The 26,288-nt window shown below is 36.1% G+C and overlaps 1 long non-coding RNA gene across 1 annotated transcript in view; it reads left to right on the forward strand.

Annotated features, from left to right (window-relative positions):
* LOC138333381 (uncharacterized) overlaps window positions 1-25,996 on the forward strand; it is a 401,614-nt gene extending 375,618 nt beyond the window's left edge. The window contains exons 2-5 of the long non-coding RNA XR_011209978.1: window positions 22,812-23,247; window positions 24,396-24,462; window positions 25,173-25,399; window positions 25,558-25,996. This is a non-coding gene — a long non-coding RNA (uncharacterized lncRNA). The remainder of the gene's footprint in view (window positions 1-22,811; window positions 23,248-24,395; window positions 24,463-25,172; window positions 25,400-25,557) is intronic.
* Window positions 25,997-26,288: the final 292 nt, after the last annotated feature.

A 26,288-nucleotide genomic window follows, 5' to 3' on the forward strand; every position in this document is an offset into this window, starting at 1 on the left:
ACTCTATTTATTGTGAAACTGGGCGGGAGTCCTTGTCTAACAGACGGTCTTGCAGAAAACTCTTTTATAAAATACACCATGGGCTAACCCCAACCTATCTACAAACACTCCTCCCTTCTATATTTGCTGACAAAACCCAACACCTTCGTAATGCAGAAAATTACACACTTGCTCATAATAGAATTGAATCTTCAAATATTTCCTTTTCCCCGTCTACGATTCGTTTATGGAACCAGTTGCCTATAAACACTAGGCATAGTGAGTCATTCTCTCATTTTAAACATGCTGTCCGGAACCAAGACTTACCTGTAGTACCCGACTTTTTCTATTTTGGAGACCGTAAATTAAACATAATACATACAAAGTACTCATAGATTTTAACTTTGTCCTTCTATTATTATCAGATACCATATCTGTTTTACTCCAAATATCTTACTGGGTTTGTATTTACACGCAAATTATATTTGTATAACGCTCCGATACTGACGACAAAAGAGAAACGAGCATTCAAAGGAGGCCTAGAGTGACCAGGAGAAAGCCTAACGAATGAAAGGATGATGTGAACATTGATAAGTTGAAAGTTATGAAAAGTTGTATAGAACTTCTGTCGCCTTTATCGGTATAGATTTCAAAATGAAAGTATATTAGGAGGTGAAATTATCTCATCCAGGTGCATACTGGTTACAAAATAGCTCTCTCCACCCCCCATCTCTCTCTTCCCTCACTCTCTCTGTGTCTCAAATACAACTTTATATATTATGTATATCTTATATTGTAAATGCCATCTTGCCTAAGTAATTTGAATGTTTTAATTTTTTGAAAACTGGCTTTAAATATGTTGTACAATTTGTGACCAATCCCATTGCACATTTTGCAATAAAAATGTTTAAATCAAAACTGCTTAGAGTAAGACATAACTTGAAAATACATAATCCGAAGTTTTGTGAAACCCATTAATACTTTATCGACGACAGATATAGAGCTGCTGAAAACGAGATAATTTCGTTGAACCCGCATAAATAGAATGAATGGGGATGTTGCAATATGATTAAATACAGATCCTTATAACCACTCCGTTCAAGGGAGCATGTTCGGATGACCTTTTTACCACGTGTACTTTAGATCAAATGAATTTTCTACACACATTGCTATGTCAACTGATAACTCCATTTCGTCCCAGTGTACATAAACAGTTAGCTTTGTTGTGCTCTTTGGGAAGAGGACTATATACACGAAAAAAATATTGACAGTTTTTTCAATGTATTTCGTCATCAGTCAAGACTCTGGCAACAGCAATTTGATTGGTAATATCCAAAGGTTACCAGAACGTGACCCCTAATGGGATGTTGTCAGATCCTCTTATCAAACGTAGTGATCATAAGGATTTGTATCTTAATCAGATTGGGGAATGTTGTGAAAACAAATTATTGTTACTGGTAATCTTTCACGTACTATATATAAGTTTATGTTAAACTTGCATGCGAATAATATTATGGGGTTCAAATGGATGCATAATGTTAAAGATATTATTGTACAAACATATTTTTGTACAAAGTTTTGATTGTTGTGCATTCACTTGTGGTAAAGACAACCTTAATACCTTAAGATAGTCCTTTCCAGATGGCTCAAAGGTGTCTTACCATGTACATTTGTACGTGTAGCGGCATGTATTTCTAAATACAATACACCTCGCTGTGGAACTAATTGCAGTTTAAGAACATTATAAAACCTTTAACTAAACGTAAAATGAATCGTATATTACGTAGTTAATGCTCTAATATGTACTAACTGCTCTTGTTGTTACATTGGTCAAACTGGTACGAAAATACGAAAAAGATGTAGAATGACTGCATCTGCAACACAACGTACATTTGTGTTGACCATCACAGACTTTTAGTATATTCACGAATGTTTTAATGGAAAAGTTGTAAAGATTCAATCACAAATGAAGACTGCATATTTATCAAACGTAAGGTGAAATATTCTGGATTTATCATATTTCTGAAACCCAATTTGAATACATCGGTTCAATGAATATATATGTATTTTTCTTATCTATTCAATCACTGTTGACTATTGCTAATGACGTACATGGGATACAATATTGTATCTATTTTACACTTGTAAATGACGTCTCTTCTTTGTCTAAAACAGAAAATGAATGATTTTTTATCAGATTAGTCACATCTGCCTAAACCGGACATAGCGTAGTCTAAGGGTTGAAAACAGAGCCATATTTTCTGCCACAGTATAAGCCGGCACAATGTACAAACTTTTTAGTAGTTGTTAATGGTTTCAATTATACAAAGTGGTTTTTAGGGTCAAAACAATGCATACTTAACACTTCTTCAATGGCAGTTATTTACAATGTACATTTCAAATAGCTAATTATATAAGCAAGTTGATTCGATATTCATGACCCATTTCGGACATTACTCCCTATAGATTTCAAAACATTTTGCAACCTGTGAATTTCAAATACAGCACAAGAATAATTGAACACATATTAAATAGGTAATATGAGACATTACATATGAATTAAGCGTCAGTTTAAAGAAGAGTTATCTCGCTTATCGTGTAACTACCATCTTATATTACAGCCGCTGAGTAGAATACACATATTTCTTCAGAAGACCTCCAGCTCTCCCGGGAACAGTGGAAAAGCTTACTTGTTGTAGCTTGTCATCATCAATGGTACGAAACAACTAGAATACAGCATTGATGGATTGATTAAGCACTATATGATTACATTATGCCTCACTGCTGAACACATCAATCAGTATTATAAGGTCATTTTTATCGAAGAATATTGTAAGGCACTTAACTATTATACAAAATCATGTTAATATTTTCGGATATGACGTTGATTAATCGGGTGTCTGACAAAATGAATATGTTTGTGTGCGTAGCTTTCTCTGTTTATTTGTCGGAACACGCGCTGATAATCAACGGTAAAAACATAAAGATATGAGATTTCGGTCGTGTGCATGATATTGAAACAAAGCACACAATACTTTTACATGTACATTGAATATACATACAATGCAGCATCACCCCAGCCCCAAGAAAATGTACTGACGCCTGTTGTGTTTTTGTCATCGTGGGATAACAATCTCACGTGTGTCTCCTTGTAACAGTTGGACTACTGTTGGTATATTTTATAGTGATATCACACTGAAACAGGACAATGTACAAACTAGACATCACATTCCTTTTATGCTGAGCGCTAATTATAATCAGAAGAAGAACATGGAGATGAGCTTACGTCACATTAACATCTAGGGTCATTTAAAGAGGGGGTCTCTCCTGTATCAATATATTTTTTGTGAATGTGGACAGCACATCCCATCCGGTCACATTATACAGACAACGGACAACCTCGCGTTGATTTCTATATCAATAGACCAAAATTGAACTTTGACCCAACCTAACATTTTCTTAGTACACGGTTCCGATTCCGGTTGGTCGACATTTTGTTTGTTTGTTTGTTTGATTAATTAACGTCCTATTAACAGCTATGGTATGGGATGTTCTTTCTTACCTGGAGTGAGGATCGCAGAAATCTGTCAACATCATCGAATCGAACAAGCATCAGTCTGTCAGAACGGCGTGAAAATGAAATTTAGTTTCGAAACGTTTTATTGACATAGCTTGCCTATTTTAAGGTCACCTGAAGCAACGTCTTAAGTGACCTATTCTAATCGCATTTTGTCCGTTGTCGTGCGTCGTCCGTCATATGTCCGTAAACAATTTACATTTTCAACTTTTTCTCCAAAACTGCTCAAGCAATTTCAATGAAAGTTTGCACAAACCTTCTAAGGCATTAGGCCAATCAAAGTTGTGAATGATATGGTCCCTACTCCCAAGGGGGCTGTGGGAGGGAGGTCTTCAGGTCCTTTACAGAAATTGTGAATTATACGATCCTGGGGTATCTCGTCCCCCTAAGTTTTCTATAGTTTATGTAGGAAAACACATTTTTGAGCATTATTTGGTCATTTGTAATAGGAAATAAGTCAAATATTGTCAGAATTATCAATATGAGATGGCCATTGAATCATATTGACAAAGTTTCTATGGCTGACCCCCAAAGGCCTTAGGGGCGGCGTCAAAAGGGGTCAAATAGGCTAAAAGTTCAAAAATCTTCTTCTGAAATTCTGGAAATGGTAGAATCAAATACTTTTAATAGATAGAAAGGTCTTAAGGTCCTTTACAAAAACTGTGAATTATATGACCCTGGGGTCTCATGTTTGCCCCTTGGGAGGGGGTCAAGTTTACTATAGTTTATATAGGGAAAACACATTTATGAGCATTTTTTGCTCAATTGTCATTGGAAATGAGTCAAACTTGGTTAGAATTATTAGCCTGAGATAGCAGTTTAACATCATATCCATATTGGTCCAGGCCGACCCCCTGGGGACAGAGGGACGGGGCTAAAAAAGGTTCATATAGGCTAAAACTTAAAAAAAAATCTTTTAAAATTCTGGAAATAGTAGAATCAAATTATTATAGATGGAAAGTTCTGAAGGTGTTTTATAAAAATTGTGAATTATATGACCTTGGGGTCTCACGTTATCCCCTGGGGAGGGGTCAAGTTTACTTTAGTTTATATAGGAAAAACCTTTGTGAACATTATCTGCCCAATTTTCATAGGGAATTAGTCAAACTTGATTATAATTATTAGCCTAAGATGTAGCATTTTAACATCCATTTTAGTCCTTGATGACCCCCTGGGGGACCAGAGGGGCAGGACCAAACAGGGTCAAAATGTTTAAGATTTCAGAAAATACTTCTAAGTTCACAGGTTTGATGGAAGCAAATATTCTTCATAGTCTAAAAAGTTAAATTTATATATCACTGACCAACTTCAAGGCCCAGCATATAGTGTTTATATGTCTTTAATTTTTTTCATTATATATTCTAACTCGGGTGACCGTTAAGGCCCATGGGCCTGTTGTTTTTTAAATCTGAGTCTTCAAATCTACTGTAAATAATTTGTTCTTCAAATACAAACTAGAACTGTCCTCCAGGAGGAGGTGAACTTATTTATCCAGTACAGTTTAGCAAAAATAGTCTATTGACATGTAAACAAAACATAAAATGAAAACTGAAGTAATCTAATTTTTTGAAATATTAGGGGGATAATGACACAAACTTCGATATTTTTTGTTACAATTATCTTCAAAAAGTGTTCCAATTTGGATAGGTCATGTTAACATATGTTGTGAGTTGAAGAGATGCAATCATTAAGAATAATGAAACCTTTCATACACATGAAACATGTACATCATGTACATGTTTCATCTGTACATTCCATGTAAGTACAGATAGATTTAGTGTCAGTAAAAATTCTGTTCTTAGTCTCAAATCAAAGACTGACACATCAATGTACAATTTGCACTACAAACATTAAATACAGGTTGTCTGATCCTACAAATAAGTCCACTGAATCCTATACACCTTCTTTATGCTGCATGTGCATTTACATGTAATATAAATTATGGTTTTCTAATGTTTGGTTTGTTTGTTTATTTTTACGTCCTATTAACAGCCAGGGTCATGTAAGGACGTGCCAGGTTTGTTGGTGGAGGAAAGCCGGAGTACCCGGAGAAAAACCACCGGCCAGCGGTCAGTACCTGGCAACTGCCCCACATGGGATTCGAACCCGCTTCCCAGAGGTGGAGGGCTTGTGGTAATATGTCGGGACATCTTAACCACTCGGCCACCGCGGCCCCGGTTTTCTAATGGGAAATGACAGGGCAACTTGAGCTGTAATATAAAGTAACCCATGCTTCAATTGACACAAATGTTAAACATTATGCTCTGTGATAGAGATACTATTGATAGTTGTCCAGAAAACGATTAGGCTAAAACATATACATGCATGCTACACAAATGTAGGGCTGTTAATTTTACAATTACAATTTGAATAGGGGTCAGATATATTTAACATAACCCTGTAATGAGACTCGGCATTTTCACCATGTCGTTCTGCTTTATTTATTAAAATTATCGTATATGATTATGATGTTTCAATTGTTTCTTGTTGAAACAATACATTTTTTATCTCTAGCAAATCATTTGTAAAAAGAACATATGTCAGAAGATAATGTTCAGGTACATGTTTATGGATTTATTCATAGCAGTCAATTCTTTGGAATTGCTATCACACAAGTAAGACTAAAAAGACCGCATAGGTGTATGCCATTATATAACAATTATATACATGTATGTACACACTGCAGTGTGTCTACAATCTGAATAAGACATAGTACATACAATTGGCATGCTTATGTAGATACATTGTACTGTAAGAGGGTCAAGACATATAACACATAATATGCAGAGTATCTACAATATGGTCAATGCATAAAACATAACCATGTATAGACACTGCAGTGTAACACATATAACTGTAGACACTGCAGTGTATCTACAATATGGTCAGTACATAACACACGTATATCTGTAGACACTGCAGTGTATCTATAATATGGTCAATACATAAGACATGTACATGTGTAGTGCATCTAATATATAATATGGTTAATACATAAAACATACACATGTATAAAAACTGTATCTACCATATGGGTACTGGATGATTTAACACATATAAATGTTTGCAGATATTGTACTTGTATGACCAATATGGTCAAGAAATGTGTAACAGTTGATGGAAATAAACATAAAATCATCAGTACACTTCCCACAATTAATTATTAATATGTCCCATCTTTAGGATATTCAACATTATAAAATCATAACTAAAATATTATTTCGAATAACATAGAACAATTGGGTTTTTTCATTCCCGTAGCATGCAAATACGCATAAAAATGCGCATTGCGTCATTACGTCGTTCAGAACGACCTAACAATACATGTTGTACATATCACAACACCAACGGGAGTTATGGGAAAATTATGATCTCATAAATTTCCTTTTTTGTTGGTAATGTTATATAGTGTCAGTCGCGAGCAAATGATAATATATAAATATGGATCCACCAGAGTTCCCATAAACCATTTTAGACGTTTTAGGAGTCTAGCTAAAAAATCTGTAAAAATCCTATTCTGCGATGTTATATACACGTGCATGTAAAAGGTGGAAGGCTCCCTGACGCAAAATCTCAACCCCACCTACATGTAGCTATAGCAGCTAAAACGCATTTCTAGCAAGTCTTCATGAAAAAGATTTCTACCGTTGGAAAGAACGATAAGTTTCCATAATTATATAAACTGTAACTAATGATACATGTGATTGTTGTCACCGTCAGGAATCGTCCTGCGTCATAACGTCTGGTTCTTGTCGGTTTCATTGTTAGAATACGTTTTCTTTTTCCTCGAATAAACGACACTGAATACATACTATTTTCGATCCGACAAAAGTTTAGCTTGCATTTTCGACGGCAATAGTGAAAGCGATTTGATTATCTAGGTAAAAAGCAGAGCAGCAGACAGTTATTAGCCACATTACTCATAGTTATATGATATTTTATTTAATCCCACCGTAATAGAATTGTATTTAGATACAGAAGATGCATGTATTTACAATCGCGTTTTGAAACCTAAATGGATATTTACATTTTGGGGAAATTTAAAAGGACAGTTCAGTGAGTCTAATAATTACTGGTAGCACCTTTCTGCTCGTTTTCAACTGTTTGTTTAATTATATACGTTGATTATATCATTTTTTCTGTTTTCAATAATTGGTGTTTAATCATGTATATATATGCCTAATTAACACAAAAAATAACATAAAATGATTTATTTCGCCGTTGGTGCATGTGCAATCATTACTTCATTCCATATAAGATTTAGTGCCACGGATTGTTTTCGTGATGCAACTAATTAATTTCCATGTATTTAATTTAAAGTAAAATTAGAAGCTCAAAACTTTTCAGTGGTGGTAATGGTGTAAATTAAGTAACTTTTGTAACTGAAGAAAAATACTAAATCGTCTGCTCTTATTTTGATAGTGAAAAAATACCATTTGTCAGCGGTGGAGCATCTTTAAAATTGTAGTTTTCTTTTCCTACTCTTATAGTATGTTGTTATCTTCTAGCACGCGTTGTGTTTCTGCTGCTGTGTTTTCTTGATCTCTGTGTGCGTTTATCTGTTGTAAATGATGGTGTGCCTGACGTTGACATTTACTGTGTATCGTTGTTCCAAATGTTTTGTTTGTTATGGTAATAATATATGTTTCCAGTGGTAAATTGTTGGCACAAGTTGACATTTTGTATTCCAGCTGATAACGTTGTTTTATCATTGCGCTAACAATTGGCAGCGATAGTTACCCCTTTGAAATTTCAAAGAGTATTGCTATACGATTAAAAAGTTACAATGTGTACGCAATACCCACACCTGAACCGGTGTCAAATACGTTAAAAATGCAATACATGGTCACCGAAGAGTTGATGAAATTTATTCTTTTTTTTTCAGACAAGAATATGCACTGATAAGATAAACATCTACTGTAGTATTCCAATATACTCTTAGATTGTTGTATGATCCAAATATCATTTTTGATATCCCTGTAACGATGGCTTTGGTTTCTGTTCCCTGGCAACACATGCCATATACGAGAGGCCGTCCATAAACGACCCTGGTTGTTAATAGATAAGACGTTTATTTAACTTGGACAAACAAACAAACTGCAATTCGGATAAAATTTGATCAATCCAAAACGTTCAGGTAAAGAGTGATTTTTTTTGTCTAAGAAACAATAATGCGTTATGCTGAACAAACTTATATATATAGCCAATTAATAATAGTTGTCAACTGTTATATAGGCCATGCTATCTGGAGTCAAAACCCTAATGGATGATAAGTATATTGAATATATTAGTTCAATTACCAATTATTTTGATTATTTTGAATTTTCAATATGATATTGAAATGCGTTTAAACGTCATCTTATGGATAATAAACCTGATGACAGATAATTATTTAAGGAATTGTTATCACAAAACGTCTGTCTTTGTTCTTTGAGTTATTTGGAATTTTGGTTTTGGAACAGGTGCTTTCGAAAGAAAACGTAATATCATAAACGATTTTTCATTGACAAAACAACCGATCAGTCATGAAACAGTATGTTGTGTTTATAAGCATCTTTAGCTTCACTATTAAACCGACAGTAAAGGCTTAACTGTTTTTAAACATTTACACCAGGTAATGTTACCCATAAGAAACATCAGACGTTTTATCACATTGGTTTGCAACAAATTCAAATTACGACAACATTGGAGATAAACTGCAAAGGTCGCCTGTCAGGCTAGTATCCGCGTGGTGGTAGGTGTGTCCATGAAGCAACCAGTGACGTATGTAAGTTGATATGTGTTCTGGAGACGGCGCGGACATGTTGATAATAAACTCAAATTACTGCGACATTACTTTGGCCTTATACCATTAATATCCTTGTAGGATCCAGTAACTGTAATAAAATGTATTCCTCAAACGACTTGGAATCTAATAAGTGAAGGGATGAAAAATCAAAGTTCAATAGTAAAACATTTGTGATAGGGGCATAGTGATACATTTATTTGCCCAATGCCTAGAACATTCAGTTCATATCAATTTATGCGATGCTGGCTCGGCGAAGTGCTTCTCCAGCTGTGCCATTGTATGACCATAAAAAGCAACATAACGATTGGTCTGATTTCTGTATATCATGCCTAAATGTCGTTCACTCTTTCCTCATGCGAATACTATAACACATTTTTCATAAAGACTTATACAATGACTTTTTTTCTTCGTCAGCAAAAATAGCTTAACATATTACTCTTAATGATACAATGCCTATGTGCGTTCATTGAGGATTTTCCGAGAAAAAGCTGAAGTGTAACGTTCTATCACGGCCAGCAACATTAGAACCTTTCCATTTGTGATAGTAGGCTAGCAGGAGATAGTTGACAACATAGACAAAGAATACAAATTGAAGAGCGCAATAACTTTATTATTTGATGTTTAAAAGGCCCGGTCCTACTGAAGAGCGGATTAATTACGGATGAATTTAGTTTATAAATTTTGGGCGTTCAGTGTTATCCGCAACAAAATTGGCTTAAAATAACTAATTTTCAAGTATAAATAACGTATATATTAATAACATTCTGCGAATTTATTGCGAACAAATGCGGATATTTCACGAATACAAGCGAATACGATAACGGGCGCTTTCTCCGTGAGGTGTACAATCGGTAAGATTATCCAACAATGCGGATACGTAACAAACAATTACGAATATATAACGCATATATTGAGGAAACAGATCGGAAGTATTGCAATTGTTACGGAAATATTACGAATCTATTAATAATGAATTGCGCAAATGTAGCGAAGAGAAAGCTTGTATTGCGCATGTAGGGCATCTGAATTACGGGGTAAAAGAAGCGCGCTCGGGCCTTTCGGTATCGCTTTTCACAACAACACGACTGCAACAAAGATAAGCAAGCTGCAACTTTCACCCTACCTCCTCCAGATACAAAGAAGGTCCAGTCTGTTTCAAATTCAAATCAAAGCAGACAACTTTTTCTTTTCTGTCTTTGAAACAATTTCATGACTTGAACAATTAGATTAATATGTTGTTGGATACCATTGTTACGCTGCATTGGTATTTTTGCCGATGACTCATTATTACACCCGTACTTCCTGACGGACAGGAAATAATAGACAAATATGTCGACTTTAGCCATATTTATACAGTAGTTTTGGTTTACGCAACGCGTTTGTTATACATTCGCAAATTATTCTCAAATCAAATGCTAAACAGATGCAATACAAACGCTGAACTCAATATACATTTGCTACAAATTATTTTAATTCGTGTTGTCAACGTGATAGGAACGCTATAAATTCGTTTTACACACTGTCCCAGTTTGCTGTAAAGCCGCAAAACCCAGTCAGTTGCAGATATCAACGAATAACAGCGGATATACAGTACAAATAGTAAGCATCTATTGAGCATGTATTACGTACGAATAGCGCATCTTATGCGAATGATTTCCGCAATCAAAATTTTGTGCAGTTAAAAAATCCTGGGAACGGAAAAGCATGCCATTGCGGATAATTGCGGACGTGTACGAATGTTGGGCGACAGATACAAGTAATACATTCGCAAATCTTCCTAAACGCCGGTGGGACCGGGCCTTAACGTAAAAGTCGGAAAATGTGAAACATCACTTGAAAAAGAAAATATGACATTTTTGTATTTTTACGGCTGTACATAAATGTTTAATTAATCATTCAAGCAGAACCATACATAATCCATATACACGTATTAGATTTCGAAATTTTCAGTAAGAATAATAAATTATACGATAAAACCAAACGGTGTGCTTTGAAAATGTTTGTTTACAAAATTCAAAATATGATTTGACTTAATTGTGATATTGATCGCACTGACATGTGTAATATATCAATGTGGTTTTTGAGTCACGTGATCACGCTCATGTCCAGACGTGACATACATAGCTCCTATGTTTTGGATAAAAGTCACCCTTTTGGATGCAAATACGACCTCAAAAACTGGACTGATAATTATTTGAGTGACAAGCAACGCGGTGAGTGAAAAATATTTGAAATAGAACTTTGCAAAAAATAACTTTTGAAATCTATAAACTGTATTCACGTCTGCGGGGGCCAGGTATGTCACGCAAGTCACGCATGAATACCTGATTACAAAGCATGTAATACCCAGGGTATACAGACTCACTTGTGAATTTTACTGCACGCGTACGTAACGCTAGCGCTACTTCTGTCATAACACGAATGACTGACAACAAGAAAAAGTTGAAAGGAAATAAGAGATATCTGTCAATGTCTTCAGATTCGGGTTTTGATGCGGGTTCTCAAGATCAAAGCCCTACCCGTGATAGTCGAAAGTCTGAGAAATGGAAAAAAGGACATTACACAGCAAGGTAAAAAAGCAAAACTAGATCAATCGCAACCTACAATAGCCGTAATCACTGACAAAATTGGAAAACAAAAAGACAGTTGTGAGGTCAGTGCTCGTTTAGAGAGAATCGAACAGCTTCTAAATAAGATCAAAATTTAGTGACCACTAATCAACTAAATGACACAGTACAGAGACTGTCTAATCAATTTGAAAAAGCTCTAAGGGATCTCAAACTACAACATGAAAACACCACAGATAAAGTCAACAGTGAAATACATGACTTACATGTTGAAAATGAAAAACTTAGAAGCACTGTTAAAAAGTTAGAAAGCCAAAATGAAGATATTCATAGTGACCTATACTCCATTAACAAAGAGGTTATGGAAAACAGTGAAAACTTGACCTCGAGCAGCATGGCAGAGCCAATAGTATAAGGATTGCAGGACTCGAAGACAAGAATCCAAACGAAAATGTGGAGGAATCTGTTTCCAAGTTGATTCAGCTATTCAATATGAAACTCGGAATGATTTGTTTGTTTGTTTGTTTGATTAATTAACGTCCTATTAACAGCTTTGGTCATGTAAGGACGGCCTCCCATGTATGCAGTGTGTTGTGTGTATGTTGTGCGAGGTGCATGTTTTGGGAGACTGCGGTATATTAATGTAGTGTCTTCTTGTATAGTGGAACTTTTGCCCTTTTTATAGTGCTATATCACTGAAGCATGGCGCCGAAGACACCAAGCAACACACCCCACCCGGTCACATTATACAGACAACGGGCGAACCAGTCGTCCCACTCCCTGTATGCTGAGCGCTAAGCAGGAGCAGAAACTACCACTTTTATAGACTTTGGTATGTCTCAGCCAGGGGACAGAACCCAGAGCCTTCCTCACAGGGGCAAACGCTCAACTCAAGGCCAAAAGGAAGGATAAAGTTAGTTAGGAAGAAGAGAAAAGATAAGATCCTAAATTTAGTCGCCTTTTACGATCATGCAATAGGGGCAGCAGGTACAATTCTACGGTACAACGCCCTACCTGCATACAATGGACCCAGACGAAATTGACACTGCCCATCGACTAGGCGGCATTAAGCCAGGGAACCAAGGGCCATCATATGTAAATTCGTGCAACGTCGCGCTAAATTTGAGGTTATAAAGAACAGATACAAACTCAAACAATCTGGTATTGTTATATCAGAAGACATCACGCGAAAGAACCAGGAGCTCCTCGGGAGAGCTTACCAGAGTCGCGACAACATACAAAGCGCTTGGGTAATGAACGGGAATATTAAAGTTAAAACTAAAGACAATGAAATAAAACACTTCAAAAATCATGACGAAATGGACAAGCTGCTATCCAGCTGCCGATAAATAGCCCGCGCTTGCTTATTACTAACCATACGGACAACTAACTATACCATATAAATTTGTAATAAACTATCGATAACGAACAAAATGATAAGTGAATCAGAAGTATGTACAAATTAGTTAAAGACATTGTGCATGAACAATGAACCCAATTATATTTACATAGTTTTTATAAAACAATTAGCATTAATATTTAGATTTAAATAACAACCTGTTTCGTGGAGCTGTTGATCCATAACAAGAGGCCCAGAGGGCCTGTATCGCTCACCTGGTTTGTAATGCCAAGTAATGTTCTGAATACAGGTTCATTGTTTCTTTTCTGAAAGAATTTTAATATTAACCTCTAAGTCCCCTATTGGGCCCCACCCCTCCTGCCCCTAGGGGGTCAGAGCCAAAGTTCTGTTCTCCTTCCCCCAAGGATGTTTATGGTCAAATTTGGTTACAATCCATGCAAAACTCTAAGACAAGTAGTGATTTATAGAATTAACCTCTATTTCCGCTATTGGCCCCCCTCCTGTCCACGGAGGGTCAGAACCAAAATTTATACAAGTTCTGTTCTCCTACCCCCAAGGATGTTTATGGCCAAATTTGGTTACAATCCATGCAGAACTCTAGGACAAGTACCGATTTAAAGGATTTACCTCTATTTCCCCTATTGGGCCCAATCCCTCCTGCCCCCCAGGACCAGTGCCAAAATTTATACAAACTCAGTTCTTATTCTCCCTAGGATATCTCTGGCCAAATTTGGTTACATTCCATGCAGAACTCTATGACTAGTAGAGATTTAAGGGATTTATCTCTATTTCCCCTATTTGGCCCCACCCCTCCAGCCCCCGGGGGGCCAGAGCCAAAATTTATACAAGTTCTGTTCCGCTTCCAAAAAGGATGCTTGTGGCCAAATTTGGTTACAATTCATGTAGAACGCTATGACTAGTAGCGATTTATAGAATTTACCGTTATTTCCCCTATTGGGCCCTGCCCCTCCTGCCCCCGGGAGGTCAGAGCCAAAATTTATACAAGTTCTGTTCCCCTTCCCCCATGGATGTTTGTGGCCAAATTTGGTTATATTCCATGCAGAACTCTATGACTAGTAGAGATTTAAGGGATTTATCTCTATTTCCCCTATTTGGCCCCACCCCTCCAGCCCCCGGGGGGCCAGAGCCAAAATTTATACAAGTTCTGTTCCGCTTCCAAAAAGGATGCTTGTGGCCAAATTTGGTTACAATTCATGTAGAACGCTATGACTAGTAGCGATTTATAGAATTTACCGTTATTTCCCCTATTGGGCCCTGCCCCTCCTGCCCCCGGGGGACCAGAGCCAAAATTTATACAAGTTCTGTTCCCCTTCCCCCATGGATGTTTGTGGCCAAATTTGGTTATATTCCATTCAGAACTCTATGACAAGTAGCGATTTAAAGGATTTACCTCTATTTCCCCTATTGGGCCCCGCCCCTCCTGCCCCTGGGGGATCAGAGCCAAAATTTATATAAGATCTGTTCCCCTTCCCCCAAGGATGTTTGTGGCTAATGTTGGTTACAATCCATACAGAACTCTAGGACAAGTAGCGATTTAAAGAAATTACCTCTATTTCCCCTATTGCGCCCGGCCCCTCCTGCCCCCGGGAGGTCAGAGCCAAAATTTATACAAGTTCTGTTCCCTCTCCCCCAAGGATGCTTGTGGCCAAATTTGGTTACAATCCATGACTAGTAGCGATTTAAAGGAAATGTTGACGGACACCGCGCCATGACATAAGCTCACCGGCCCTTCGGGCCAGGTGAGCTAAAAATGGTGTTGTTTACCATGAAAAGTGGGCCATGCATTTAATTATTAATATTATGATATCCCATTTAGGTATTTTAAGAATTAAAAAAAAAATCACCCATAGTGTGTTCCCCGCAAATTATTACTGTAATATTAAAGTAACATGTTATAAAAGAGGTGATATTGTTGTAAAATATGTGAATTTTGAACTTAGACATACTATACATTTATAATATATCCATGTATATATGTATACATATGTGTACAGTGATTCAGTCAAATAGAATGAAAACAAAAACATGGAACTTTTTGCAGGCTTTTTTTTTCAGTGCCAAGGATATTAATTATCATCTGTATATAAATACAAAAGTGCTTACTTTATATATATATATATTTATATGTTATATTGACTGATATCCTCTAATATATCCTCGATTACCTCTTTCTTACTGATGATGTTAATGAAGCTTTACAGATATTTTTACTGCCTTAATTGGAGTATTAAATAGACATGCTCCAATAAAAACGAAAAGAACTGGATTTGATCGCAATCAAAACACGGGATTTCCACCCAGGTATTGATATAAGTAATAAAAAAATCTTTACAATAATTTTTTAATCTGAATTTTAATTTGACTCTTTGGCCCCGCTTCTCTTGCAGCTTTTGATCTTCTATACAAAGGTATTCCGTGTTAACTTTCTTGTAGTACTTGAAACCTTTTGCCAAACTAGATTTTCATGGACGTGAGGTTGGGTTGGGGAACTCGCTCTACATGCCTTAGTTTTTCACAACAAAAATACACATCTGTTTGGTTTCAACTCCACGTTCATTCTCCTTTTCTTATGGTGATCTTCGAACAATGGGGAATAACTCGGACAATCAGAGTTAAGATTATCTCCCTTTGGCCACATACTGTAATCTCATCACATTCGTACAACTACAAAATCGCGGAAAGGACAATTGATGTCCTATATCTTTGCCATTTTCAATCATATGACCTTGAAATTGGTCATTTTATGTGTCTTAGAACATGCTCTTTCACATCCAGCTTAAAACATTTCTCTTTGGATTTTCATAAATTTCGCTAAAATTTACGAATTTACGTTAAAACAAATGAACGAAACGCCATATTCGGAGGGCTATATTTCCGCCATTTTCGAATTTTCGTCTTTGAAATTAAAAACCTGTACAGACAATATGCCAGTGCCTAAGTTTTCAAAAAAATCAACACCCTACATTAAAAGGTAAAAGCGCTACGAGCTCACAAATAACGGGGGAAAATAAGGAAATGGAACAAATTGCCATATTTTGAGAGCTATATTTCCGCCATTTTTCTATATAATCCCTTTGAAATCCATAACTTTTGAAGACAAAAGTTCATACAACATAGGTATGAAAAATCAACACTGTACATACAGGTTTAAAGGCGCTGAAAGGTCTGGCGCAAGGACAAATAAAAACTAAAATTTCGATTTTTGATGTCCTATATCTCCGCTATTTTGAATCATATGACCTTGAAATTGTTTATTTTATGTATCTGAGAGAATGCTCTTCCACATCCAATTCAAAACATTTCTCTTTGAATTTTCATGAATTACGGTAAAATTTACGTTAAAAAATGAACGAAACGCCATATTCGGAAGCCTATATTTCCGCCATTTTCAAATTTATGTCTTTGAAATTAAAAACATTTACAGACAATAGGCCAAAGTCTACATTTACAAAAAATCTAAATCCTACCTGAAATGATAAAGGCGCTACGAGCTCACAAATTACGGAGAAAAAAAAACAGGAAATGAAACAAATTACCATATTTGGAAAGCTATATTTCCGCCATTTTTCCATATCACCCCTTGAAATTCATAACGTTTGAAAACAAAAGTTCTTACAACACAGGTACGCAAAATGAAGATTGTACATACAGGTTTAAAGGCGCTGAAACGTCTCGCGCAGGGACAAATATAAACTAAATTTCGATTTTTGATGTCCTATATCTCCGCTATTTTGAATCATATGACATTGAAATTGTTTATTTTATGTATCTGAGAGAATGCTCTTCCACATCCAATTCAAAACATTACTCTTTGAATTTTCATGAATTACGGTAAAATTTACGTTAAAAAATGAACGAAACGCCATATTCGGAAGCCTATATTTCCGCCATTTTCAAATTTATGTCTTTGAAATTAAAAACATGTACAGACAATAGGCCAGTCTACATTTACAAAAAATCTAAATCCTACCTGAAATGATAAAGGCGCTACGAGCTCACAAATTACGGAAAAAAACAGGAAATGAAACAAATTACTATATTTGGAGAGCTATATTTCCGCCATTTTTAGCTCACCTGGCCCGAAGGGCCGGTGAGCTTATGTCATGGCGCGGCGTCCGTCGTCCGTCTGTCCGTCAACATTTCCTTTAAATCGCTACTAGTCATAGAGTTCTGCATTGATTTTAACCAAATTTGGCCAGAAACATCCTTGGGGGAGGGGAACAGAACTTGTATAAATTTTGGCTCTGACCCCCCGGGGACAAGAGGGGCGGGGCCCAATAGGGGAAATTGAGGTAAATCCTATAAATCGCTACTTGTCCTAGAGTTCTGCATGGATTGAAACCAAATTTGGCCAGAAACATCCTTGGGGGAAGGGGAATAGAACTTGTATAAATTTTGGCTCGACCCCCCAGGGACAGGAGGGGCGGGGCCCAATAGGGGAAATTGAGGTAAATCCTATAAATCACTACTTGTCCTAGTGTTCTGCATGGATTGTAACCAAATTTGGCCAGAAACATCCTTGGGGGAAGGGGAACAGAACTTGTATAAATTTTGGCTCTGACCCCCGGGGACAGGAGGGGTGGGGCCCAATAGTGGAAATTTAGGTAAATCCTATAAATCGCTACTTGTTCTAGAGTTCTGCATGGATTGTAACCAAATTTGGCCAGGAACATCCTAGGGGGAAGGGGAACAGAACTTGTATAAATTTTTGCTCTGACCCCCCGGGGACAGGAGGGGTGGGGCCCAATAGTGGAAATAGAGGTAAATCCTATAAATCGCTACTTGTTCTAGAATTCTGCATGGATTGTAACCAAATTTAGCCAGAAACATTCTTAGGGGAATAGGAACAGAACTTATATAAATTTTGGCTCTGACCCCCCGGGGGCAGGAGGGGCGGGCCCAATAGGGGAAATAGAGGTAAATCCTATAAATCGCTACTTGTCCTAGAGTTCTGCATGGATTGAAACCAAATTTGGCCAGAAACATCCTTGGGGGAAGGGGAATAGAACTTGTATAAATTTTGGATCTGACCCCCTGGGGGCAGGAGGGGCGGGGCCCAATAGGGAAATTTAGGTAAATCCTATAAATCGCTACTAGTCTTAGAGTTCTGCTTGGATTTTAACCAAATTTGGCCCAGAAACATCCTTGGGGTTAACAGAATTCCTATAATTTTTGGCTTTCACCCCCTTGAGCAGAAAGAGTGGGGCCCAATAGGGGAATTAGAGGTAAATATTCAAATTCCTTCAGAAAAGAAACAATGAACCTTACTAGGCATTACAAACCAGGTGAGCGATACAGGCCCTCTGGGCCTCTTGTTCTATATCACCCCTTGAAATTCATAACTTTTGAAAACAGAAGTTCTTACAACACAGGTACGAAAAATGAAGACTGTACTTACAGGTTTAAAGGCGCTGAAACGTCTCGCGCAGGGACAAATATAAACTAAAATTTCGATTTTTGATGTCCTATATCTCCGCCATTTTGAATCATATGACCTTGAAATTGGTCATTTTATGTTCCTGAGAGCATGATCTGTCATATGCGCCCATCCAAACTTTTCTGTAACAAATTTCGTTTTTGACCTTTGCTTGACCTCGTAGCGACTCTTGATATTGACATAATCTCTGATAACATGGCATGGGAAAAGGACGCGCAATGTCAGGATCTGTCTGCATAACTAAACGTGGACGATGTACAGCGTACAGTTATGAAGTTATGAGCGTTTAAATTTCGTTCAAAAAATTTGTTTACGTCTGTAACCTTGACCTTGAACGTTATCATACAAAATCGAACGTACGTTTCAAGCAACTCATGTACGTACATAACGTGTCCAAATTTCAGCGCTCTATGCCTCTTATTTATAAAGAAGAAGTCGTTTAAAGATTTAAAGCTTTTTGAACCCTGTGACCTTGAATGAATGTCAAGGTCAATAAAAAGCATAAGTTCTTTGCCATTCGTCCATGCTATGTCTATACAAAAATTCAAGAATGTGTGTTAAGTATTGAAGGCGCTGAAACTTTAAACATTTTTGGCGGGAGAACGCCAAAATAGCCTTTTTTCAAAGGCCTATATCTCCGCCATTTTGGATCTCATGACCTTAAAACTTGTCATTATATATTTCTGAGGGCATGCCCTTTCATATCCAACTTTCAAAACTTTTCTGTGGTGAATTCGTTTTTGACCTTTGTTTGACCCCATAGCGAACTCTTGACCTTGACATAATCTCTGATAACATGGCATGGGTAAAGCACGCGCAATGTCACGATCTGTCTGAATAACTAAACATAAACGATGTACAGCGTACAGTTATGAAGTTATGAGCGTTTAAAGTTCGTTCAAAAAAAAAGTTTTTTTTTACGTCTGTGACCTTGACCTTGAACTTCATCGTACAAAATCGAACGTACGTTTCAAGCACTCATGAACATACATAACGTGTCCAAATTTGAGCGTCGTATCTTGTTCCGTTTGTGAGAAAAAGTGTTAAGATGGTTTGTGGAAATAATTAACTTACATTATATATAATAATAATAAAAATACTGTAAGAGGTATCTTCATAATTCCAATTGTTCTGAAATCAGAACGATTTTTAAGTGTTCCAGCAAAATTAATGTAGTGTAACTTACTTACATTTGGAGAAAATCGACTTTTTGTGTCCCAATTTTCCTGATGCAAATATTCACTGTTGCCATACTTGGAAGGTCTTTATCACTACGGTGTTTATTTCCGTTGAAAACAAACGTTCTGACGCCCTTCGCGGGTTAAGTTCATTTTACGAATTTAAAGTCAACAAAAGAAGCGGAACAATATCAAGAAACAGTGTATTTTCAGCTCTAATATCGACATTAGTCGGGCACAGAACTAGATGTCAGATTATAAGAATTTCCTGTAATAGCTGAAATAGAAAAATATTACGATGTCAGTAATTAGATGTTTAATTTCTTTCGTTTGATTCAATTTCTAAATTTGATGACTTGATCCCGAACATTCCAGTGACGTCACTTTTAGTAGGAGTGAATGAAACGGCAGTCAGTCCCGCCAAACAGTTACGTCACAATCACCGGAATGACGTCGCTTACATATTTCCCACATTAGTAAAAAGGAGTACACACTCATTCGATTTAGTAAAAGCATCTTTTCTTGATCATCAAAGAAGCATTTCGCTTTAAGCGAAATCGTGTAAATATCAGGCAATCTGTTTTCGTTTTGAATACCATCTTCTGTATGTATAATGAAAAAGTTGCAGGATAAACAGAATACACGGTCACTATCTTACAATACAAGTTTTATTTTGGTGTCGACAGGGAAAACCGAGATGACTCGGCAAAACCTCCTCATCGCACAAACGATAGCAGCATCGATAATAATTATAGCAAAATAAAAATGTCCAACGTCGGAAATATTGCAAGTACATTCATTATTTACATAAACCAGTAATTAGAATAATAATTTATTTCATCTAGACTAAATAATTTGCAAATCCCATACACCGCCTGCAAGGAGATGTCCTTGCCCTATCGCTACCCACGATGCACTCGATCGTGGTCTTATATTGTGTAACTTTTCATGGGATATTAAATCTAGATATATCTGTTTTCGACAGTTAAATATCTATGAACACGAGTAAAACAAGCAGTCTCAACTGCTATTCCGAGCCCGTAAAATGCAATCTTGGTCATCTCAGCCAAAACATAGGGGCACGCAAATTATGACAGAAAAGTTAATAGTAATTTGATACATACATGTATGTCATTTAAAAGTATTGGAGACCTTTTGATATGCACGTGTATATTATGACGTTTCAAGTGGCTGCCCGTATTATTTTTGTGAAAAAGAATTACACCTATATGTTATAAAACTCGGTTAGCTTTTTTATTGTCATTATTGTTATAGACACTGTATGTGATATTTAAACGAAAACACATATTTTACCAAAGAAGCCAATGATATATATATATAAGTATCGTTTAGCTTGTAAGAATAATAATAATAAAAAAAACAGAACAAAAACAATAGGGATTTCCATCCGGAATGGAAATCCCTAATAAAAAGGTATAAGCAACCCGAATGGTATAATGAGGATATAAAACAAGCCAGAATAAAACGAGATTACCATCATAAGAAGGGTCATTGGAACTTATTTAAATACTGGAGAAATAAAACTAAGAATTTGTTAGTAACTTCAAAAAGAAACTTTTTCATCAATGCAGTAGAAAACAATAAAAATACAAGTGTTTTATGGAATCACTTAAAATCATTTGGCTCCAAATCTTCAAATTCGACAATACCGTCAACCCTAAAGGACGGGGATGTTACACTTAACCAAAAACAGTATATAATAGAACATCTCAATAAACACTTTGTCAATATATCCCATGGTGTAGCAAAAACTCCCCTAAATGAACAAGATTTTACATTACTTGAAAAAACCATGTACTAAACATGGTACCTAATCATGCTGAATTTCTATTCCGTTAATTTCTGTTCAAGGCGTCTTTGATCTCGTGAATAATCTAAATACTTCAAAGGCCACTGGGATTGATGGTGTTGGACCCAAAATTATCAAGCTGTGTGTTCAACAGCTAGCTCCACACATAGCGTACATAATCATTTTAAGTTTGCAATCTGGTATCTTCCCCGCTAGACTAAAAGAGGCCAGAGTCACTCCTTTATTTAAAGGAGGTAATGTTGATGAAGCTGGAAACTATAGACAAATTTCTGTACTACCGACACTTGCTAAAATAATTGAAAGACATGTTACGGATCACTTAAACAGATATCTCCTTAAATATGACCTTCTCCACTCTGCACAATCAGGATTTAGAGAAAATCACTCTTGTCAAACAGCTCTAGTTAAATTAATAGATCAGTGGAGAATTAACATTGATAATAATGATTTAGTCGGTAGCATTTTCTTAGATCTTAAAGAAGCATTTGACTTTTTAGTAGACCATAGAGTTCTATTGCATAAATTGAAATTAATGAAAATATCAGCACATAGTTTACTTTGGTTTGAATCATATCTTAACCAAAGAAAACAATCGGTTAAAATTGAGAACATTAAATCTACCTCCCATCAAATTATATCAGGTGTTCCTCAGGGATCAATACTTGGTCCTCTGCTGTTTATTTTGTATATAAATGACTTACCATTATACTTTTTTTTGTTTGTTTGATTATTTAACGTCCTATTAACAGCTATGGTCATGTAAGGACGGCCTCCCATGTATGCGTTGTGTTGCGTGTCTGTTGTGCGAGGTGCGTGTTTCAGGAGACTGCGGTATATTCATGTTGTGTCTTCTTGTATAGTGGAACTTTTGCCCTTTTTATAGTGCTATATCACTGAAGCATGCCGCCGAAGACACCAAGCAATACGCCCCACCCGGTCACATTATACTGACAACGGGCGAACCAGTCGTCCCACTCCCTTTTAGCTGAGCGCTAAGCAGGAGCAGAAACTACCACTTTTACAGACTTTGGTGTGTCTCGGCCAGGGGACAGAACCCAGAGCCTTCCTCACAGGGGCGAACGCTCAACTCAAGGCCAAAAGTGAGGCGGTGCCAAGGGAGGCATTAGGAAGGATAAAGTCAGTTAGGAAGAATAGAAAAGATAAGATCCTAAATTTAGTCGCCTTTTACGATCATGCAATAGGGGCAGCAGGTACAATTCTAACGCCCTACCTGCAGGGCCAACTTACCATTATACACTAAGGTCACAGTACCCAAATCGGATCACCAAAACAACATTTTCTTCTTTCTAAACCAAATTTTGCAACTGACCTTTTACATATCGTGTTTTTTCATAAAAAGGCTATGCCTGACGAAGTTCAGACAGCTCCACACTGTCATAGTCGCGTGCGCGCGTGAATTATGACGTCACAAACATTGACAGATGAACTTCCGGTTTTTTAACAGAAGAGTACCCAAATCGGATCAGCGAGAGAAATAACCCAAAATAGGTATATTTTATGCATTATATAGTTAAATAATTGGTATGTACAATAAATATCATCACTATTGACAAGATTGATCAGTAATTTTGTGCGTCACAGTCATTTTTTAGTGTTTTATTGAGCCTTTCAAATTCATAACACGATCGACCGCATGACGGTTTCAATATCCGGTTGACAAACCGAACAGGTGCGCATTGTTAGATTGACGAAAATGGTAATTGGTCGATATTTATTATTGTTTAGGTGCAACAATTAAATGATTTTATGCTTTAATTGAGAAATTAACCATTTCTACCCTACGTCTCTCAAAGTATAACAAAATTTTCGTAGTTTTTTTCGAATCCTGATGGGGTCTCAAGTTTATTTACTGTCGATCTTCCACATAACACAATCAGTAGATTGTGTGACAACATGTAACATCAACAACTGAAATACATACAGTGCACTTTGGTAGATTTTTTTCTTTAAAATGTAACATGCATCAAATGAATATCTATCAATTATTGTTTTTATTTATATTTACATATAAAATATATTGGTAATTCTTTTTTTAAATTATAATGTAAATCTTGCTGCCTTTTAGTGATTAATTAAAATTTAATTTGTGAAATTAATAGAAAAAAAAATAGTAGATTAAATCTCACACAAGCAAGAGATTTCTGGGAATTGGGAACTTTTGATAATTTTGTCTTATAACTATTTGAACTGCAGACATACATAATTATAGTCATTATACAAATCTCATAAGCATCAACAATGATCAGGCACATGTGACTGCATATGTGTAGCAGGATAAGACTGGATCGATAGTCGGTGACCAAGTTGCTCAGTCAGCTATTGTTGGGAGGTTCTAAGTTTGAATCCCTGTCTGGCCGCTACGTATACATTTTCTATTTTCTTCTACACATGTATATATATGGATCTCAGGTGTACTGACATACATTGTATCTACATATTGTACGCAACCATGTCATAACTATTTAAAAAAAAAACCACCCATTCCCTTCACTTTCAAGTACGTCATGTAGGGTATGTATGTTTACACAAGAGAGGCTTGATCCCTGATACAGTACTGTACCTGGCAAACTATGAATTTGTATTATTACTATATTATTGTGATGTATAATACATACTATATTATTTCATTATTGCAGGCCCCAACCTTCTGAAGAACTGAAAAATGTGTCTTAATTCAGCTTGTTATTATACAAAACATGATTGGTTAGTATTTTGTTTAATTATTATTGATTAATGAATGACTGCTTTAATCACTGTGTGCATGCATCAGAAAAATGGAACACAAGTACTTGGGCAACCTTGAAGCAAAAATCAATTCTCATATTTATTTTTTCATTTTAAATTTCAAAGTCTTCAAATTGTAGATCTGTACTTATTAAGTTCAATACAATTATTATATATATGTTGTCCTTGTTTGGAACAGAGTGATAAGGCGAAATACAAGGCAATAATAAATAATCCAGTTCAAGTTAAATTGTGATCTCAAAACCCTCTGACTTATATTTAACAGAAATGTGGATAATTCATTCTATCTTCAGTAACTTTATTCACAGTATTAAGTATAAACATGCTAATAATATGTAAATGAGCCAAGTCTGTTTTGTTGTCTGAGAGCTGTTCATGGGAGGCGATATTGATAGTCACTTTTCTTACATGTACAATAACAGGTTGTCCAGAAGAGCAACAGGTATTGTATGAACTTGATGGAAGGGAGACAACTGGCAAATTTAGGTTTAGTCAATAGCTTATATTTATATATTACATGTCTAAGAATTATGAAAACCTAAGTGTCTGTTAACAAGATCAGACAGTATTTTTTTCTAATTAGTTGTTTATTATTGATCACATGTGTACAAGATATTTTGTAAATGAAAAACTTCAAGAGTTAAACCTTTTTTTTCTTCTATAACTAGGTGACTGTTCAGGTATCCATGACTGATTGCCAGCTCTGAAATGAAGTCAGTGCCTTCATTAGCTGAAACAAGGCTACACTAAAAGGCTGTAGCAAATAAGTAGTGAGGAAGGAAACAAAAATATTCCACACTGTTCACTCTGGCCTTCTCGACCACCAAAGTGTTAACATCAGGGGTCTTCCTTTTGATGGACGCTTCAAAAGATACCTGGAGGATTTTATGTAGAGGTATGTCTATAAGCTATAACATTAAACATTACTTTATTAGTAAAGCTGTGGATTTTCATTTGAAATTTTTTTCCAAATCTTAAGGCTTTAAACATTTGCTCAGAAATTATCAATATTTTACAGCTACATATGTCTCAGTTATTCTTTTTTTATTTCAGGTTTTGTAGACTTATCATCAAGGTAGCCTGCACTTGGAAATGACTTTTCATAAATTACAAACGTCAGAAGGACTTTTTCATGGGCAATTTATCAAGAGGACTTTTTCATGGACAAACATACTGCTGCTGTTGTGTGGGAGTTTGTCACGGAGATCCAATGACCTTGTATACAACCCTTGTCTATCAAGGTGGCATACTTTGTACAGGAATGTTCCTTGACCAAACATGTTTCATTCATATTATAGATGCACTTACCCTATGTCTGAAATGGAAGTGTACAATATCTTTAATTGATGCTTGGATTTTAAAATAGCAGCCACTTCAATAATTGTAACTAATATCAAATGAATATTTCACTCATGCTGATTCACTTGGAAATGCAGGGTCTCACAGTAAAATTGATATGTCACTCTAGATTAAATAAAGTGTTGATAAATAATTCTTGTTGTATTTTGCTTTCCCAAGTATCATTGATGAATTAATAAAATATACACTTAAAAATCAACTTATTATCAGATTGTCAAATGATATACATTGTGTAATAAAAATGAAACAGAATAGAGGAGGAAATATCAGAAACTTGGATGGCAGTGCAGTGATCTGAAAATATAAAAATTTAGAATAATACAAATTCAAAACCAATCTAATTAATTTGATAGATGTAACACGATTTATGTACTCTGGTATTCCTCGCTGAAATTTGTTTGTTCTGCTTCAAGAATGATCTCTAC

This window comes from Argopecten irradians, chromosome 10, assembly GCF_041381155.1.
Source record: "Argopecten irradians isolate NY chromosome 10, Ai_NY, whole genome shotgun sequence".
In the NCBI taxonomy this organism is placed as follows: Eukaryota; Metazoa; Mollusca; class Bivalvia; order Pectinida; family Pectinidae; genus Argopecten; species Argopecten irradians.